Source organism: Euprymna scolopes, chromosome 7, assembly GCF_053919585.1.
Source record: "Euprymna scolopes isolate OS-2025 chromosome 7, ASM5391958v1, whole genome shotgun sequence".
Classification (NCBI taxonomy): Eukaryota; Metazoa; Mollusca; class Cephalopoda; order Sepiida; family Sepiolidae; genus Euprymna; species Euprymna scolopes.
Window position 1 is genome coordinate 126,740,474 of NC_136488.1, and position 22,500 is coordinate 126,762,973.

The 22,500-nt window shown below is 34.7% G+C and overlaps 1 protein-coding gene across 3 annotated transcripts in view; it reads right to left on the reverse strand.

Moving 5' to 3' along the window:
• The window catches only part of LOC145279934 (filamin-A-like), a 66,613-nt gene extending 46,640 nt beyond the window's left edge, over window positions 1-19,973 (reverse strand). For 2 of the 3 annotated variants that reach the window (XM_080131509.1, XM_080131511.1), the window contains exon 1: window positions 19,734-19,973. The gene's annotated coding sequence lies outside the window, so the exon portion shown is untranslated. Of the gene's footprint in view, window positions 1-1,809; window positions 2,103-19,733 lie in introns of those variants that run through there. The other variant, XM_080131510.1, reaches the window with a different exon arrangement.
• Between the last annotated feature and the right edge of the window lie 2,527 nt (window positions 19,974-22,500).

Genomic DNA, 22,500 nt, shown 5'->3' on the forward strand with positions numbered 1-22,500 from the left:
GAGCCGTTCCCCTTAAGTAATCCAATTTACCAAACTTACACTTCTAACGATTACTACGATATTGTACCATTGATTACCGAGCACTCATTAACCTTTATCCCCGAGTGGCTTCCAGGCCTTGATAAGTGGTGTCTTCTTTGTAAAAAAAAAAAAAAAAATTGTATTACTTAATGAATTTCAGTGATTGTCGCCATTCTTAACATGGGCAGGAGGGTGTAACAATTTGTGTTTTTTGTAATACCTGACATTGCCTGGATGTGTCGAGGTGGTGTAGTAAGACCCCCCCAAAAAGTGGTAGTAGCAAGGGGGGGGATCAAAACAATAGTGGGCAGTTTGGGTGGAGAGAGGTGTTAAAAAAAAAGTAGTAGTGGGTAGGCAGGCTCGAACCCGTAACGCAAAGGAGAAAAAGAAGGTTTAAAAAAAAAAATGTAACGTCTTAGCCGGTGCCTCCATGGGAAAACCGGAAGTTGTGAACGTTGAAATTAAGGCTAGTCAATTGAAAGAAGACGATGACTTGCAAAAAAAGTGACCCCTCCTTGTAGAAAACTGCCCAGTTGAGGGTGAAGGAATTAATATTTTTGGCCAATTTTTCGATATGTGCCGTCCGAAAGATCCAGGTTTAAAACGAGACCACAACTCATCATGTTCCGATGTGTCTGTCAGAAGTTTTTGCGAAACACACACACACACACACACACACGCACACACACGCACACACACACACACATTGTGCCCTTTATACAGGGTGACCCCCCAAAAAAAAACAAAAGCTAAATGGAGGCCATCTAGAACATATGCTGTGGAATGGAGAAAAAAGGCCAAAGACCCTAGTATTTTGATGTGATGTTTTGAATATAATAAACTAGTTATGACCAAAGTTTCATTTCATTCGGACAAAACACTAAGAAATGGGGCCTTATTAGAGTTGGGGCCCGTTTTTTGGGATCACCCTGTATATATATATATATATATATATATATATATATATATATATATATATATAAAGAAGAATGCTCACTCAGCCGTTTCTGGTTCTTCCAGTTATCTGCCGGACACACCTGAGTAACTTCATGGAAATCGTGGATTGATAAATGCATAAGCACCTTATTATTTTATGCTTTATTTGAAAAAAAAATGTAAGTGAAGATTTGTTCATATTTATCTGTCTCCCCATGTGGACAGAGTTAGACCCAAGGTCGATTTTTTATGTGGGAGAAAATCCAACTCCCCCACCCCCCTCAAAAAAGGGGTACACCCTGACTTGAAACAAAAATGAAAATTATCTAGCTAGAAATACTTCTCCTTTATCAACCGAGGACAGAAATACTACACGTTGTTACCGAGGGCAAGGAATTAAGTTTCTTAAATAGTTATTTCCCCTTCCGCCGTGATAAAATGTGACTCAAAGGTTGAGAAATGTGGTACTAGATACCAGTGTCCTCGAGGAAGAGCGCTCTAGCCAAACAAAAACTGACTGGACAGCCTTGTCAACATTTCCCGGTAGGGACGCTTCAGGTGTTTAGCAGTAAACTAACCTCCTTTCACAAAAGTGGAGAAGGTAAAACCTGGGAAGGTTAATCTCCCAGAACTGCACAAGACCGTACACCTCACCCCACACTGGCAGAGAACGAGGCACACCAGAATAACCAAGATTTTACCAATCTGATTTTGGTATGAGCTCCGACCCCTTCATATAGAGGTTTGTTGCAATTACGTAAAATAAGATGTTCAAAAAAGCCGAAAGTAATAGCTTGCATGTTTCATAAACTCATATATAAAAAGAACAAAAAAGAAAAAAAACACACTTACGTTTTTGTTGCTTTTTAAAACTTTTTACAAAATCAATTTTATAATTGAGTTTCCATTGGCGTTAAGTTGACAGGGTAGTTGAAAGTGTTGGTGTAGTTGGAGAGCTTATTTTTAAGTTGGTACTAAAAAAAAAAAGGGTGTTTGCTTTTAAAAATTAAGGTAAGTCCTAGATGTTAAAGTGTCCTTGTCACAGAGAAATGTCTATTTAAATTTAGATTGTTATCTATAGACATCCACGATTGATAATAACCCAAACGTAACAACAACAATGACCCCTTACTTCCTCCTCACTCTCTTTCTCTCTCTCTCTCTCTCACACACACACACACACACACACACACACACACACACACACACACACACACATATATATATAAGGAACTTTGTTTGCTGTGTGTCTGTGTGCTAGTGAGTTCGTTCTTCTCGAAAGCGACTAGGCCGATTTTTATGAAATTTTACGCAAATGTACTTTATGTATCTGACAATGTTCTTAGATAGGTATTGTATCGGAATGTCTTCGATAAGTATCGATAATCGAAATAATCCGATGAAAGAAGGAACAGGCGATTTTGACCAAAGTTAACACCTTACACAGCCTAACATCACAAGTGCATTTAAAAAGTTTTTTTTATTACACAAGCCAAAATGTCGGACATATAAAATCAACAGCAGGTTCTTTGATCTGACAGGTGTGCGTTCGAAATAAACGTTTCTGTTTAAAGCACAATTGAACCATAATACTTGACTTTTTCATTTTAAATTTAAATTCAAGCCCTTATCACTACACAAGCAGTAAGCCAGGCATATAAAATCAACAGTAGGTTCTTTGCTATGACAAGGGCGCGTTTGGAATGAATGTTCCTATTTAGAGCACAATTGAAGTATGATACTTGACTTTTGCATTTTAAATATTAATGCAAGCCATTATATATAAAAGTAATTTGATAAAATCAACAGTAGGTTCTCTACAGTGCAATGTGGGCTACAATGTATTGAGGGGCATGTCGGCTTCCTTCACGTGCACCACGATGGGTCCTCAACTGGAGCAGGCAATCAATTGATTTGATTAAAAAATGGACGATTTCACTGATTTCGATGATGATAAAAATATAGGAAAGTGAAACATTCGTTGACCATCATTCAATCCCGGGCAACATTGGGTCACCTTTTTAGTATATATATATATATATATATATATATATATATATATCCCTTCTCTCGGTCTCTCCCTCCTCTCCCTCTGTTTCTTTATCCACATTCTCACTTTATCCCCCCCTCTCTCTCTCTCTCTCTCTCTCTCTCTCTCACTCTCTCTGATCCCCAATCTTTCTCACTCTATCCACCCACCTCTCTCTAGTGTTTTTTTTTTCCGGTTGAAGTTATGTAATTATTAAGTTACAAAATAAATATCAATTGTTCCCAAATTTGTTTGGCATACTAATGCCCCGTTTGGTCACAACCACTATCACGGTTTATTCTACTTTGATTTAATTAAAACATTTGTAAACCGTGACATACCTATTAAGACATTCTTCTTGCATAACGAATAATAAGTTTCTTTTATTTCCTCACAAGAAAAAAAAATCATTTCTGTGTACATTCAAAATTGAGACGTTTCCCATAGTTCCCAGTGGACTTCCTTTCTGATGCAATCGTTTCCGGTTGTATATTCTTTTTGGACTACATGCAATTATTTGATTTACCGTTTCTTCTCTTTATCCACAGAGTTTACAGTTATTATTTTCCTGGAATTTGTCTATCTTGATTTTTACATAATTCATTCTAATTTCGTTGTTCTTTGCAGATGTCAATACTTATTCCGTTTCTCTGTTCACTTGCCATTTTCATAATCAGGCCCAGGTGTTCTTGTGCATCTATTCTCTGACCAGTCTTCTAAATTGTCCATTTAGTTGCCCAATTCCCAATTTTCTGTTCTCAACTTTTTGTAACAGAGCCGCTGATACTGAATTAGCAGCAGCAGCATGACTTAGAGCCTGGAGTATAAGACTTTTTTTATGATAGTCCATTTGATTGAGAAGGGGGTATTGTTAGAGTTAAGTTACTTAATTAAAGTGGTTAGAGAAGTTTCTTGGTTATTATTAGAATTATGATTGCTAAAAGAAGAAATGTGGTTTGATATTCTTTTCTTAATTAATGTTGAAGTAGTGCCGATATATGTATGTACTTTATTAAAAACTCGAGGTCTGATATTAATTTATTTTTTATTTTATATATATATATATTCCATGTTCAAAATATCCAAACGTAAAAAACCAATGTTTAATGAAGTTGTTAATAGTGCTCAGTAAAAAGAGCAAGATATTATTTTATTCAATTTAGGTAAACAAAATTACCATTAGTCGCAACAATAAATCTACTATTTCAATCTAAAAAAGATTTCATCAGGCGACCGAAGCCTCAGGTTTTCATCGAGGTCAAATGACCAAGCCGGCTGCATGATGTGACAGCAGAGATACATGTTCAGAGAAGAAGGGATTCGAGCCATATTTGAGACGTGTTTGAGACACATGAGAGTGGAAATAAACATATTGCACACGTGGCCCGCAAGTGACAGGGAAAGACGTGTCCTAAACATGGCTGGACAAAGACACAGTATCATGTGTTCGACATGGCAGAGTCTTGTTAAAAACATTGGAGAACATTGAGAAAACTTTTCAACAAGAAACAAGGTTGTAGTTTCACGACGTTTCGGCCAATTATTCCTCTGGCCTTCATCAGGTGGTTAACCGTAACGAGATAGGAATGTTGAATCTCCAAAATGTATCCATAGTAATCACTGCCTTCCATAGTTGTTGTTTCACCACGGTTTGGCCAACTAATCCTCTAACCAGCTTTGGGTGGGATTGAAACCGTTACCTTCAGACAATCGTAGATATTCCACATTCCACTGCGCCATGGGCCACTCATCTCAAAAAGAATTCCAAATTAATGCAATAATATAACATTCCTATTCGATTCGACATTTCTATCTTGTTGTGGTTAACCAACTGACGAAGGCCAAAGGAATAATTAGCCGAAACGTTGTGAAACAACAACTAGAAGATGAAATAAAATAAATTATACAAATTACTCATCTTTAAAAAAATTCCAAATTAATTCAATAATACGAGATGATGCGTTATTCTGGAAGTACCTGTAAATAAATGTCTGCTGGTTCAATTAAAAAAATGTGAGTCGAATTTTTTTTTTTTTTACATGGAGGGGGGGCCACCACCGGAAGCCACTCAGGGATAAGGGTTATTGCGTGTACAGTAATCAATGGGATAGGGTCGTAGTAATCGTTAGTACTGGATATTTGATAAAGTGTCTTACATAAGGGGGCGGTTCATCAGGAATTTGTTTATGTTGGACTTGAATTCTTTTTTTGTCTTTGTTTCCTTGTGACTGTCTGCATACAACGTGTGGGTCCCAAATGTTGACATGTAATGACTAAGTTACATTTTTGTTTCTAGTTTTGCTGTTCTTTTTAACAGTGCGTATTGCAATGATGGTCAGCTTTTATCCTCTTCCCTCTTCTTTACTTTTTATGTACAGTCAATCAGTATCATCCTTCAGATATTGTGCATTGTGCATAATCCTTAGTTTTCTAGACCTCTGATTTAGATGTCTCGGTTCTTTTTTACTCCAGCCTATGAATAGCTTACTTTCATCAGATTTCTACTATACTAGCGGGGACACTCGGCGTTGCCCGGGTGTTTGTAGGTGTGTGTGTGTGTGTGTGTGTGTGTGTGTGTGTGTGTGTGTGTGTGTGTGTGTTGGAGGGGTAGATCAAAACAAAACCCTGTTTAAATATTAAAAAAAACGAACAAAAACAAAAAAAAACAGCGAAAAAATTTTGGGCTTGAACTCGATGCCTTGAGGTTAATAGTCTGATGACATAGCATGACGCCACAAATGTTAGAAGAGTCGAAAATAATATTTATACTATTGATATACAGGGTACTGAGATTTGGGAAAATCTATGTGATCGGTTTTCGGCCAGATATTTTGCTGTTAAGGGGTCAAAGTTCAACGATTTGACCTTTGAGAACTCTACTAAACTCCTCCGACAATTTTGGGTCTAAACACTTGAAATTTAAGACATAGGTTCCTTTGACATGGATCTAACTTAATAACTTGATTTGAGCCCAAAACAATAAATGTTAAGGAGTCATAATAGGGGTCAAAGTTTTAAAAAAATTTGACCTCTGCGGTCTCTACCAAATTACTCAGACAATTTCTAGTCTTAACATTTGAAATTTTACATAAAAGGTATTCAGAGATAGGGCAAGCTTTTTCATCGGTTTGGGTCAAAAATTTTTAGTTACCAATATATAAATGTATGTATGCATTTATGTATGTATGTTTGCATGTCTGCCCAAATCTATCAGAGGCGACGGATTTTCTCAAGATTAGTATCGTTTTGAAGTTTGACCTTTTAGACGACAAATATAAAAAAAATTGGCTAAAAATATTAATATCTTCACCATCAACTAGGCACATTTCTACAGGGGGGGGGGTCGCTTTTTTCGCCAATATTTTTGAAAGTCATCCTCTCCTTTCGATTGTCTAGCCTTAATTTTAAAAAATGTCCCTTCCGGTTTGGCGGTGGTCGTAACAGCATAAAGTCAGGGTTTTTTCTCGTTCTTTTCCTCTTTTGCGGTAAGGGTTCGAGCCTGCCTTCCTACTACAACTTTTGTTTTTTTTGCTCAACATACACATCCAAACACCCGGGCAACGCCAGGCTGAAATGCTAGTATATCTATAAAAGTGAACGTGTCTGTGTGTCTGTCTGTGTACATTTCCCTACGCAGTAACTCTGTCAAATTTTAGTCAACAGACTCGAAATTTGATATACAGGGTACTGAGATTTGGGAAAATCTATGTCATCAGGTTTCGGCCAGAAATTTGGCTGGTAAGGAGTCAAAGTTCAACGATTTGACCTTTGATAACTCTACCAAACTCCTCCGACAATTTTGGGTCTAAACACTTGAAATTTTAGATATAGGTTCCTTGGACATGGATCTAACTTAATAACTTGACTTGAGCCCAAAACAATAAATTTTAAGGGGTCATAATAGAGGTTAAAGTTTAAAAACTTTACCTTTTTTTTTTGCTCAGCATACACCTCCAAACACCTGGGCAACGCCGGCACCCATGCTAGTATATATATATTATAAAATAATAAAATATGTTAAACAGTTAATAAAATATGTTAAAAATCACTTGGAAAAAGAGTTAAAAACATATTTAATCTGAAAAGGAAACACTTGATAAGTGGATAGTCCTTAATCCGCGGAGTTTCGAAGAAATACTTTCCTTCTCATCAGAGGAGAAATTAGTAAAATGCGGGATCGGATTTTGCATGCAAAAGTATTTGAGGAAACAACAAGTAAGTCAAAGATTACAAAAAGTGGAGCAGAGGGTATATGGTGAAGAAAAAGGTGATTACACGTGGATGGATAGTCTGGTGAAAGGTAATAATCCAATGACGGTATAATCCAAAAATATAACTCCAAGAAAGTTAATTGAGTTTCCATTTGCACAAGTAAAATTCAAGGAAATCACGTAATTGGAAGATGGTCCAAAATAATCCAAAGGGCCAAAATCCATGTAATAATTCACAAATATGTACAAAGAAAAGAAAAGGGGAAAATTCCAATAATATTAATAAAAGAAAAATAAGATATGCTTTTCACACGACTGCCAAGACATAATAAGAAAGATCAGGGAAGAAGTAGAGGAAAAAAAAAATTAAATTGTGATAGAATTAAATATAAGATAGAAAAACAAATGTCAAAATGACCCAGACAAAAAGGATGTTAAAAGGCACGAAAAAAATATAGGGCAAAAAAATAGGTCAGCTGAAATGTACAGGATATTATTTAAGAAAATGCCAGCAAGAGTTGTTAAAAGACACTAAATGGAAAAAATAAATTAATAAATAAATAAAAAATAAAAAATAGAAGAGATAATAAGTAAGTAAATAATAAAATAAAAAAAAATAAAAAAAAATTTAAGGGGAGAGGATCGCCGGTATCTTCAAATTCAGGATAAAGCAAGTAAGTATGTAAGTAAATGCATATAGTAAAATATAAGTACATATACATGCAGGATATAGATGTGTGGGTAGATAGGAATATTAAGACTAAGACGGAATTTGCAGATAGAAAACCGGCCAAACAAAGAAGAAATAAAGAAGTAAAATAAAGGATTATTAAGTTATAAAGTATTAAGAAAGCATGAAGAAAAAAACAATAATGTTAAAGAAGAATTATATATCTATCTGAAAGGTTAAAGTAATAACTACGTAATTTCAAAATTACCATAATTAAATTTGGACTTATGTTTGCAGAAAGAGATCAGTTCGTTTTAGAATTTATTATATTGTTACTTTGAGGGGAAGTAATTATAGTTATAGCTTCGGTTGTGTAGAGGCGACATGACATAGAGCCTGGAGTATAAGACTTTTTTATGATAGTCCATTTGATTGAGAAGGGGGTTAGAGTTAAGTTATTTAATTAAAGTGATTAGAGAAGTTTCTTGGTTATTATTAGAATTATGGTTGTTAAAAGAAGAAATGTGGTTTAATATTCTTTTCTTAATTAATGTTGAAGTAGCGCCGATATATGCATGTACTTTATTAAAAACTCGAGGTCTGATATTAATTTATTTTTTATTTTATATATATATATATATATATATATATATATATATATATATATATATATATATATATATTCCATGTTCAAAATATCCAAACGTAAAAAACCAATGTTTAATGAAGTTGTTAATAGTGCTCAGTAAAAAGAGCAAGATATTATTTTATTCAATTTAGGTAAACAAAATTACCATTAGTTGCAACAATAAATCTACTATTTCAATCTAAAAAAGATTTCATCAGGCGACCGAAGCCTCAGGTTTTCATCAAGGTCAGCCTTTTAATGAAAAGAAAAACGAAAAGAAAAAAGATAAAAACGGTTTTTAAAAAAAAATTGATAATTTCTCTTGCGGGTGTTTGGACAAATGTGCTGGAGGCCACTGGAAGAAAGGGACGGTAGTTTAATCAACAGCTACTAAACTCAATGAAAGGTAGCATTAGTTATTTTTATTGGTCAGACAGCTGCACTCGTTTGATGACAGGAGAAAGTGAGGGAGTGTGGCGTAATCAATCCACCTGTGGTTGCTTGCTATGGTAAGGAACACATACATTCTAGACATTATTCATTTATTTTCATTCATAATAATAGTGGTAAAATTTGTTGATAAAAACTTAGTTTGAATTAAAAATTAAGTTAAAATATAAGGACTTAATTTTCAAATTTTATGAGAAGCCTAAGATTGTAAATAGAAGTTGTATTTTTTTAAAATTTTTTAAATTCAATTTTCATCCCAAACAAGGCAAAGTGCCACTTTGAAGTAGGGGGCTACTATCGAGGACATAAGTTGCATGGATATTATAAAGGGAAATGAGTAGCAAGATGCTTGTTCACATTACACTTGAACTTCTGCATGTCAGTACAGTTGGGAAAGCAGAATCCTAGAAGGGAGTTCCAAAGTCTAGCAGTTCTGGGGAAGAAACTATTAGAGTAGAAGGCTTTCTTACACCTAGGGATCTTAACTGTGTAGAGGTGGGATTTTGCTGCTTGTCAGGTTTGTCGGGGGTATTTACGTCAAGGGAGTACAACTACTTGTAGTTCATCAGAGCATTCACCATTAAAGTACTTGTAGAACAGGCAGAGAGATACAACATTTCGTCGATGGGACAAAGGCTGAAGTCTAGATGATAGTTCAGGACCTATCAGGTTGGCGACTCTTTCGAACCCTGTCCAGGAGTGAGAGACAAGTAGCAGATACACCAGCCCAAATGTGACAACAGTACTCCATATATGGGCGAATGGTGGCCTTATAGAGGTACAGAATAGTTTCAGGTGTAAGTAGCTTTCTAGCACGGTAGAGAGAGCCCACCTTCTTCGCAATGCTCTCAATGTATCTATTCCAGTTCGTGTTCCCCGTGAATGTTAGACCGATGAGTTTAATCTGCTCTATAAATACTTTATAATAGTATTCAGTGAACATGTTAAAGAAGGATTATAATAACATTTTAACTGGCAACCACTACATATACAGCCATTATATGGAAGGATAATGTTATTTTCCAAAATTCATAGAAAATATCTTTCAAATATTCATTGGCACTAACCCTACCTTAGCCTGAATAAGCATAACATGTTAACCTTAAACCTAAACAAACATAATTATATATACACTGCTATTAGTATCTTACTCGTCAATAGTTGAATGGATATACAGTAGAACCCCGGGATACAGTGACGCCGAGATGCGTTTTTTGTCAGGTTACGATGTGGAATACAATGTTTTTCCAGCTCCTGGTTACGGTATTTGCTCCACCTTACAGTGTTATTTATAATATTATTTGATTATATACATGTGTATTATATACTGTACTGTATTTTGTTACTAAATTTTAATATGTACTGTATAAAATTTTGCTTATGCCCCGCCATACGGCGATTTCACCAACCTTGGAACGGATTCTTCTGTACTGCATAATTACCCACAGATTATTCTGTACTGCATAATTACCCACGGATTCTTCTGTACTGCATAATTACCCACGGATTCTTCTGTACGGCATAATTACCCACGGATTCTTCTGTACTGCCTAATTACCCACCGATTCTTCTGTACTGCATAATTACCCACGGATTCTTCTGTACTGCATAATTACCCACCGATTCTTCTGTACTGCATAATTACCCACCGATTCTTCTGTACTGCATAATTACCCATGAATTCTTCTGTACTGCATAATTACCCACCGATTCTTCTGTACTGCATAATTACCCACCGATTCTTCTGTACTGCATAATTACCCACGGATTCTTCTGTACTGCATAATTACCCACGGATTCTTCTGTACTGCATAATTACCCACCGATTCTTCTGTACGGCATAATTACCCACCGATTCTTCTGTACTGCATAATTACCCACCGATTCTTCTGTACTGCATAATTACCCATGAATTCTTCTGTACTGCATAATTACCCATGAATTCTTCTGTACTGCATAATTACCCACCGATTCTTCTGTACTGCATAATTACCCACCGATTCTTCTGTACTGCATAATTACCCACCGATTCTTCTGTACGGCATAATTACCCACCAATTCTTCTGTACTGCATAATTACCCATGAATTCTTCTGTACTGCATAATTACCCACCGATTCTTCTGTACTGCATAATTACCCACCGATTCTTCTACACTGCATAATTACCCACCGATTCTTCTGTACGGCATAATTACCCACCGATTCTTCTGTACTGCATAATTACCCATGAATTTTTCTGTACTGCATAATTACCCATGAATTCTTCTGTACTGCATAATTACCCACCAATTCTTCTGTACTGCATAATTACCCACGGATTCTTCTGTACTGCATAATTACCCACGGATTCTTCTGTACTGCATAATTACCCACCAATTCTTCTGTACTGCATAATTACCCACCGATTCTTCTGTACTGCATAATTACCCACCGATTCTTCTGTACTGCATAATTACCAACCAATTCTTCTGTACTGCATAATTACCCACGGATTCTTCTGTACTGCATAATTACCCACCGATTCTTCTGTACTGCATAATTACCCACCGATTCTTCTGTACTGCATAATTACCCACCAATTCTTCTGTACTGCATAATTACCCACCGATTCTTCTGTACTGCATAATTACCCACCGATTCTTCTGTACTGCATAATTACCCACGGATTCTTCTGTATTGCATAATTACCCATGAATTCTTCTGTACTGCATAATTACCCACCAATTCTTCTGTACTGCATAATTACCCACGGATTCTTCTGTACTGCATAATTACCCACGGATTCTTCTGTACTGCATAATTACCCACCGATTCTTCTGTACTGCATAATTACCCACCGATTCTTCTGTACTGCATAATTACCCACGGATTCTTCTGTACTGCATAATTACCCACCGATTCTTCTGTACTGCATAATTACCCATGAATTCTTCTGTATTGCATAATTACCCACGGATTCTTCTGTACTGCATAATTACCCATGAATTCTTCTGTACTGCATGGATTTTTCTGTACTGCATAATTACGTTGACACACCAGTTCTTATAAGATCACCGAAGTTAAAACTAGTCAGTACTAAAATAAATTACCATTTGGGATTACCAAGTACTGTATGTGCTCTCTGTTTATCTCAGCATAATTTCCAGTTATCCTTGCCACTGGAACCGAGCAATGCAGACTAAGGAGAGACAAGGTTGGAAATTGCACAAAACATGGTTTGCAATTACATCCACAGTCACTATTCATTGTCTATGGAAACTGGACAGACGTTAAGAATAAAATGCTGAGTTATCTTCTCTTGTTGAGTTGTAATTAAAATGGCATCTTTCATCCTTACTAATTGTTATATAATGGGGTCCTACACTGGTAAGTAGAGATTATATCAGCTAGTACGAATTTTTATTGTGTTTCATTAAGTGCATGCCAGGACAACCTGGTGACAAACAGAAATGAATTCAGTGCACCTAGCAGGTTAATCAATAGAGGTTCAGAGGTCAGCCCCCTAGACAAAACACGATAGGAAGCCGGTGTCGGTTTGTTATGTAGTGTAGTCGTTATATGAAAGTAACAGAGGAATGGAAGAAAAAACTCCACTCACTTTCTTTTTTTTTTAAACAAAAGCCTTTATATCTGGCATTTCCAACAACACATTTTTTTCTAAATATTTAAACAGTTCATTTCTCCTACTCATCATGTCTCAAACCCCACTCCTTGGTGAACAATCGTGTCCTTTTATCTCTGTTGTGACATCACTTCACACAGTTGGCTTGGTCATTTGCAGATCTGCTATCAGTGTCAGTGGCTCTGTTACAGAAGGAAATTGTAGTATGTGTTGACTCAGAGTAATCAAGGCAGTTTGTGTTAGGGAATTTTTAATTAAATAAGGAAACTAAAAAGAAATTAATTTAGCTTATCTATATATATAAAAGCAAGAATGTGTGTGTGTGTGTGTGTGTGTGTGTGTGTGCATTTTTGTGTACGTCCGTAAAAGGCTTTTTTCGTTGGGCTTCTTGGTCGACTCACTCCTTAAAACTTTATATGCTGTCTAAATCATAATATTTATGACTTAAGAATGAGGGTCGCAGCTATCTTTAATTTGCCCACCTTTTACAAGCTATTTTCGAGATATTTTTTGATCGCCGCGTCTTCGAAAAGCAAATGATGGGGCGAGAGAAGCAGCGCAAAACTAGGTCAAACACCATGTGACTTAACTTTCTCATACCTGTATATTTCACTTTATAAACGTTAACTTTTAACAGTTATCACTTTCTCTCCCCTCGTGGCCAAGATGGCTAAGTCTCAGTTTTTTTTCCATTTCGTTTCCACCTTTGCATCAAGGCTTCTGGGTTCAAGCCTACCTTCCTACTAAAACTTTTTTTTTTCTTTTACATCTACAAACACCCGGCCAACGTTTTTTTTTTTTAAACAGGGTTGTTTTGATCTACCCCCCCCCCCCAACACACACATACACCTCCAAACACTCGGGCAACGCCGGGTACCCCCCCCCTGCTAGTCTATATATATAAAAGGCAAAATGTGTGTACACATTTTATGTATGCCTGGCAAAGGCTTTTTTTTTGCCGGGCTTCTCGGGAGGGTTACTATTTCAAAGGGCTTTTTATATACAATCTAAATCATAATATCTAGGATTTGCGAACGCATGTAGATTTATTTACATCGACTTTTACAAAATTCTTGCTAAAATGCTTCTCTCGAGTGTGTTTGGCATTTTAGTATAAAGTGAAACTAAGTTGAAATTGTAGTGGTTACCGACTTTCGTCGCGGGAACGTCCAGAAAGCAATCCGCTTTTGATCAATGTGAGGGACACCCCTTATATCAGACAATTGCAATTCAATTGGACACTCCCCTTTAAATGGGGAGCTGTTTTTCTCCCCCAACATCTTGGGGAAACAAAATCAGAAAAACTACTTCGCAGCCAAAGTTGGGTAATCAAACCCAAAAAAACTGCCTCACAGTAAAATATTCAGAGCAGAATTTCATTCAGTCTATGGCGTGATATTTGACCTCATTACATCCACGAACCTTACAATTGTTTTTAATCCTTAAAATGAAACGCTTTTTCAGTTACTCTCCCTTGGTAGCCCAGCGGTAACAGGTCAGGTATTTTTCACACTTTTTTTTTTCCACCTTCGCCTCAAGGCTTCAGGTTCGATCCTACCTACCTACCAAAACTTTTTTTTTAAAGAAGTTAAACATCGTTTTTTGTTTTCTTTTATCATATCTAAACAAGGTTATTACTTCGCCCATTTTGTTTTGATCTATCCCTCCTCCCCAACACACACACCTCCAAACACCCGGGCAACGCCGGGCACCCAGGCTAGTCTTTAATAAGGAAGAAATGTTTGGTCTCTCCCCTTTGTGAATGAATCTCTCTTCAATAAAACCTTAAACTGCCAACAAGTCTTATTTTATACGTCTTAAGTTAACAAAAGATCAATAGCCACTGGACAGTCCAATGAAACAGAAACTGGCTTGCAGCCACACACAGATAAGAGTGATGATGGAAGGAAGAAAGACCATACCACACGTACGTATTAAAGACTTTTATTTAATTGAATTGGTCTTGATCACTCACCATCTAATATCAGTCATTTCTTTCTCCTTGCATTGGGTCACATGATAACTAATTAGCCTCCAGGGCATACTAATTTCAACTGAACTATTTGAAAGACTACTTCCTAGCCCTCAATTAAAACGATAAATCGTCTGGTATTGCTTTACAATAAATTAAACCTGTAAATAAAATAAAATAAAAATAAAAATAAATTGATACAATAAAATTAAAGGTTCTGCAGAAATTTGAAGCACTGTGCTAAATTCTACAATACAAAAGATTCCCAAATTTCCAGGTCCCACCTTAAAATTTCCACGAACCACGTTAAGAAACACTGGTTTAGTACAATGCGTCGCCTAATCGTCAACAAACAAATCTGTCCAAAGTTAATTTTATTTTTATTTCTGTAATTTCATAAACATATATTCAGGTATTTTTTTTACATTAGGTCCACCTCCACAATTTTTCTTTAAAATGACGATTTTAAAAGTTTTCGACTATGCTGAATAAGAAAATCTTATTTAAATTTGGAGTTTTTTTTAGATATAAAGACTTGTATTATGCACTGTAATTCACTGGACGCCATGTTTGTCCACATGTGCACGATAAACAAATCCACTTTTCTGTGACCGACACTGCCCTCCCTCCAAACACACACATCTCCAAACACCCGGGCAACGCTGGATACTCCCCCCCTGCTAGTCTATATATATAAAAGGCAAAATGTGTGTGCACATTTTATGTATGTCCGGCAAAGGCTTTTTTTTTGCAAGGCTTCCCGGGAGGGTTACTATTTCTTAAGGCTTTTTATATACAACCTAAATCATAATATCTAGGATTTGCAAACGTACATCGCATGTAGATTTATTTACATCGACTTTTACAAAATTCTTGCTATTTTAGCTTCTCTCGTGTGTGTTTGGCATTTTAGTATAAAGTGAAACTAAATTGAAATTGTAGCGGTTCCCGACTTTTATTCCGGGAACGTCCAGAAAGCAATCAGCTTTTGATCAATGTGGGGGAAACCCCTTATATCAGACAATTGCGATTCAATTGGACACTCCCCTTTAAATGGGGAGCTGGTTTTCTCCACCAACATCTTGGGGAAACAAAACCAGAAAAACTACTTCGCAGCCAAAGTTGGGTAATCAAACCCTAAAAAACTGCCTCACAGTAAAATATTCAGAGCAGAATTTCATTCAGTCTGTGGCGTGATATTTGTCCTCATTAAATCCATGAACCTTGCAATTGTTTTTAATCCTTAAATTGAAACGCTTTTTCAGTTACTCTCCCTTGCTAGCCCAGCGGTAACATGTCAGGTATTTTTCACACTTTTTTTTTCCACCTTCGCATCAAGGCTTCAGGTTCGATCCTACCTACCTACCAAAACTTTTTTTTTTAAAGACATTAAACATCGTTTTTTTGTTTTCTTTTATCATATTTAAACAAGGTTATTACTTTGCCCATTTTGTTTGGATCTATTCCCCCCCCCTCCCCAACACACACACCTCAAAACACCCGGGCAACGCCGGGCACCCAGGCTAGTCTTTAATAAGGAAGAAATGTTCGGTCTCTCCCCTTTGTGAATGAATCTCTCTTCAATAAAACCTTAAACTGCCAACAAGTCTTATTTTATTCGTCTGAAGTTAACAAAAGATCAATAGCCACTGAACAGTCCAATGACATTGACTAACGGCCACACATAGATAAGAGTGATGATGGAAAGAAGAAAGACCATACCACATGTAAATATTAAAGACTTTTATTTAATTGAATTGTTCTTGATCACTCACCATCTAATATCAGTCATTTCTTTCTCCTTGCGTTGGGTCACATGATAACTAATTAGCCTCCAGGGCATACTAATTTCAACTGAACTATTTGAAAGACTACTTGTTGGCCCTCAATTAAAACGATAAGTCGTCTGGTATTGCTTATACAATAAATTAAACTTGTAAACAATAAAATAAAAATAAATTGATACAATAAAATTAAGGGTTCTGTAGAAATAACAAACACTGTGCTAAATTCTACAATAAAAAAGATTCCCAAATTTCCAGGTCCCACCATAAAATTCCCACGAACCACGTTGAGAAGCACTGGTTTAGTACAATGCGTAGCCTAATCGTCAACAAACAAATCTGTCCAAAGTTAATTTTATTTTTATTTCTGTAATTTCATAAACATATATTCAGGTATTTTTTACATTAGGTCCACCTCCACAATTTTTCTTTAAAATGACGATTTTAAAAGTTTTTGACTATGCTGAATAAGAAAATCTTATTTAAATTTGGAGTTTTTTTTAGATATAAAGACTTGTATTATGCACTGTAATTCACTGGACGCCATGTTTGTCCACATGTGCACGATAAACAAATCCACTTTTCTGTGACCGACACTGCCCTCCCTCCAAAAAAAAAAAAAAAAAAAAAAAATTTGGTCATTTTTTTTTACATTAGGTTTACCTCCACAATTTTCTTTGGTACGGGATATGCCCTTAAACTATATCCGACATTGAGACCCCAGCTTGTGAGCTTTGGGGAAGTGTGGAACCACCCCTTAATTGCCATTGCTCCCATGTCTACTCTGACCCGGAGTGGTAATACCTGTTAGGGCCCCAACTATGGGTTAAATAGAAACCGACTTTGAAAAAAAAAAAATATATATATATATATATTCTATTAAAACTTTTTCTTCAAAATCACTAGATTCGGCATTAAATAACCTGAAAAAGGTTGATATGCCATAAATCAAAAACAACCAACCAAACAATTTTCTTTAAAATGACAATTTTTTGAGGTTTTCGACTATGCTAAATATGAAAATCTCATTTAAATTTTGCAGAGATAAGTAGTTCTCGAGATATAAAGACTTGATTTTCACTGGCGGCCATGCTTGTATAAGCGCGCGATAAACGAATCTATTTCTCTGTGACCCACACTGCCACCTATCGGAAACAAGTCCACTTTTTATTTCATAACCGAGCAATTAGTAATGTGCTTGCGTGTTAAACAACAATTACGACTTTTTTCACTTCCTTGAGTAATTTTATGTTAAGAACGGCTTTTGGAATAAACACCCCCAACTTCCCCATATTAAGAATGGCTTTAAGAATAAACACTTGGGGAGGGTGAAAAAGCATTTGCCTTAACTTTAGCTGCGATATTCGTTGTCAGCATAACCAGCTGCAAATACTATAAAAAAAAATGTAGTGTCAGTCGCAAGTGTCAGTGTCAGTTGCAGAAAAGTAGATTTGTTTATCGGGCACACACACGTTACAAATATGCCGTCCAGTGAATTACAGTGCATAACACAGATCTTTATATCTCGAAAACTACTTGTCTCAGCAAAATTTAAATAAGATTTTCTTATTCAGCATAGGCGAAAACATATTTATGTCGTCATTTTAAAGAAAATTGTAGAGGTGGTCCTAATGTAAAAAGGTAAATTTATATTTATTATAGAATTTAAAAGTTTTATTTAATAAAAAAAATAGTTATTTTTATAGTTTTGTTATAGAAAGTGCAAATAAAGACTAATTGTGTTATTTTAGCTGTATAATTTTGTTAATTTTATTTGTATACTTTTCAGTGTATTTTTAATTTTTTTTTCATTTTATTTCAATAAATCGCTTCAAAATACAAATACAGAATAAAAAAATAATAAGCGACTATTTTGAGTCGTCACTGGTTTTGGTAACAGTCACGCGGAAAACAAGAGAAGACTTTAGCTGACTAGTGTCTGTCAAATAATTTACGCCACTAAACTACACATTTACCAGGTTTGTATTACTGTACACAGATTCGAAAAAGTTGTCAAAGAACAAATATATAACAAATAAATGTTATCAAAGGCAAGATAAGTTACTTTTCTACAAAACTGGATATATTTTTTGCGTTTTTATTCAATGTAACATGTTTATTCAGCTCGAAAAACATGCAGTGTCTACCGATGTATTGGAAAATTCAAAATGACGTCCGACTCTCTCTTTAACACGGTAAGTTTGGGAAAAGGTGTTATAAATAATAAACTAGACAAAATAATATTAAAAAAACACGGAATATATATCAGCCTATGTCACGGTAACATATATTGAGCGAATTTCTAACAGTATTTTGTCTAGTTTATTATTTATAACACCTTTTCCCGAACTTACCGTGTTAAAGAGAGAGTCGGGCGCCATTTTGAATTTTCCATTACATCGGTAAACACTGTATGCTTTTCGAGCTGAATAAACATGTTACATTGAATAAAAACACCAAAATTATATCCAGTTTGGTAGAAAAGTAACTTATCTTACCTTTGATAACATTTATTTGTTATATATTTGTTTTTTGACAACTTTTTCGAATCTATGGGTACAGTAATACAAACCCATTTTTTTAGTAAATAAAAGTTTCCCAAACTTGAACATTCAGCGAATAATTTCAGTAAATCCTGTGGTTGTCTCCCCTTGTCCTGAATATAATTCTTTTAAAATGAAAACAGATAATTTGCCTTGGTATGTTAAATAGCATCTGTACCGTGATTTTAATACCCCCCCCCCCAAAAAAAACATTTACTATCACCAACAGCGAAATGAATAGTTTCTTATACATATTCGGTTTACTGTTTATGTATTCGGCACTTCTATAGTTTAATCAAGACATTAAAAATGAAAATATCGAAAAAAGGTTATATTGTACGTATCCGTTTGGAACTGAAGGAAGATCTCCGAAAACAAATTTCACTTAATTTGATCGATTTTTTTTTTTTTTTTTTTTTTTTACAGCGGAAAAACACATTTTTGTGACAACATTTTGAATTTTGTAAATTTTAGTTTGGATTTTTAAACCACGCCACGGGGAGATAACCCAATTTAAAGCACCGACAACCCCTCCCCATCTTTAATACTAGCTTTTCTTCGTAAAAATCGAACCTTTTGCTCGTTATCATAACAAATTGTTTTATCGCTGTAAAAAAAAAAAAAAAAAAAGTAAAAAAATAAAAATACTACTTGATGAAATTTTTTTCGGAGAACTTCATTCCATAACGGATACGTACAATTGAAACTTTTTTTTTCAATATTTTCATATTTTAATGTCTTGATTAAACTGTTCAAGTATTCTACCAAACTTCCCGTTCTTAGGTTTAATAGCTTAAACGGACAGACAGACAGCCAACACTACATATGTTATTTATTAACCACAGAAATATGTATTAGTTACTTACCTAAAATAATTGTCTCCTCTCTCCATCCATGTTCTTCAGCTTCAACATAGGTATTTCATTTTCGAATCAATTTAATTTTATGATTATTACCTATCGCCGAAACAGTAAACAAATACATGCTCTCTCTCTCTCTCTCTCACACACACACACACACACACACACACACACACACACACACACACACACATGTGCGCCTACCCACATGCACGCACACCTTGACTGAACAATTGCGAGTCACGTGGTATCTTTAGAGACAAGTTGATTTGATCGGTTGCTAGGATACATTAAATATGAAGTCTTATCTTATCGTGTTTGACGACTGCCCAGCCCATTCGCTGTGGCGACTTATTAATATTTTTATTTATTTATTTATTTATTTTTTACAATACGTTCATTCATCATAATCATATCTTGATTTTTTTTCTTTACTAATTTCTTTGTTTTTTTAACGCGATTCTGTTTCTTTCCTTTATTTAATGATACTTTCTTTTAGATCGTTCTTAAATTTTTTTCTTTCTAATATATATATATATATATATATATATATATATATATATATATATATATATATATATATATATATTAGGTTATTCATTGAACATTTGAATAGTCAAGTCGCTGCCTGATGATACCTGTTATTTGATTGAAACAAGTGGCTGTTTGTAGCAGCGGGATGTGAGCATGGTTATATAACAATAAACAAGTATTATCAGCTCTTTTTATTGAGCACTATCTAACAACCTCAGTCCATTACTTTTGAATAAAAAACCCGAATATATATATATATATATATATATATATATATATATATATATATATATATATATATATATATATATATATATATATATATGGTACTTGTACAATTTAGTCAAAACATTAAAAAATGAAAATACCGAAAAAAGTTTAAAATGTATGTATTCGTTATAGAACGAAGTTCTCCGAAAAAAAATTTCACTTAATTTCATCAAGTAGTTTTTTTTTTTTTTTTTTTTTTTTTTTTTTCACAGCGGAAAAACACGTTTTTATGAGAGCGCGTTGAAGGCAGCCATCTTGGATTAAAAAAAAAAAATTTGTTTGAATTTTAGAAATGCCAAAGGGAGATAATTCCAGTTAAAGCGCTGACACCCCTTCCTATCTCTAATATTAGCTTTTCTTCCTAAAAATCGAACATTTTGCTCGGTATCATGACAAATTGTTTTTTCGCTGTAAAAAAAAAAAAAAAAAAAAAAAAAACTAGTTGATGAAATTAAGTGAAATTTTTTTTCGGAGAATTTCGTTCCATAACGGATACATACAATTTAAACTTTTTTTCGATATGTTCATTTTTTAATGTCTTGACTAAACTATACTAGTACCCTATATATATATATATATATATATATATATATATATATATATATATATATATATATATATATATATATATATATATAACTACTTCATTTACTCACATAAAATTAATATACGAAAATGCATAAACTTTAAGTATTTACTTCAAAATTACTGTAGCTTAATCGCCATATATATTTTATAAATTACTATATATATATATATATATATATATATATATATATATATATATATGTATATATATATATATAAAATGAAAATTACAATTGAATTTACCAAAATGATCCAAGATGGTAAAATTAAAGTAAATTATTATAAATATTAAAGAATTAATATTTATAAAATTATCTCAGCCAGATATATATATATATATATATATATATATATATATATATATATATATATATATATCAGCCAGATATATATATATATATATATATATATCTCAGCCAGATATATATATATATACATATATATATATATATATATTTATATATATATCTCAGCCAGATATATATATATATATATATGTATATATATATATATATATATATATTGTGAGAAATTTATTTCTCACATTTCAATTTCCTCCGTGCAGAGGCAAAAGAATCCACAAATACAAAAGTCATACCTTTCAAACTCAAAGTTTATTCAAATGTAGCTGAACTGCAATGAAAGTTTATTGGTTCTGGTAGTGTCCCTTTGGAAAACGGTTGCCCGATTTGCCCCCATACGCATGGAGCCTTTAGTTCGAATTCAAATTGCCGAAATGTTAGTTCGGTGTTCCTTGTAAGGATCCATGAATGTTCATGGTAAACTCAGCAGAAGTGATGGCTCCTATAATTAGGCATAATGTGAGCCCTGTATGAGCCCTTTCTAGTCTCGCACAAAAACACACGTTCACATCTCAAGCCATTTTTCTTGTCATACACATACACGCACACAAACATACACGCACATGTAAACACACGTAGATATATTCACGTTCATGTACATACACTCACATTCTCGTGCATACACACACATGCTAATGTACACATATGTACGCACACATACACGCACACATACGCCCACATGAGCAACGTCACTTCCCCTTTGAAGGAAATCCACACATGCGCAAAAGACCACCGGAAACAACTATAAAAGCAAGAGACCTGAGCTGTTTCTTCCTTTTCGATTCAGCTCCTGACCTAAGCGGTCGATGGACCAACCGCTCCCTTTTGGGGCGCCCGCGCACGACACGCCCCCTGCTACTATGTGTGGGGCAAGAGCCAACAGACAGTACGTACACCTTACACGTTTTCTATCTCCATGGCCAGGATTGACTTTCTCACTCTCTCTCTCTCTACAACAATAGACTTTCCCTCTCACCAACTAACAGTGAGAGACGTGTGCCAAACTGGATTGACTTTCT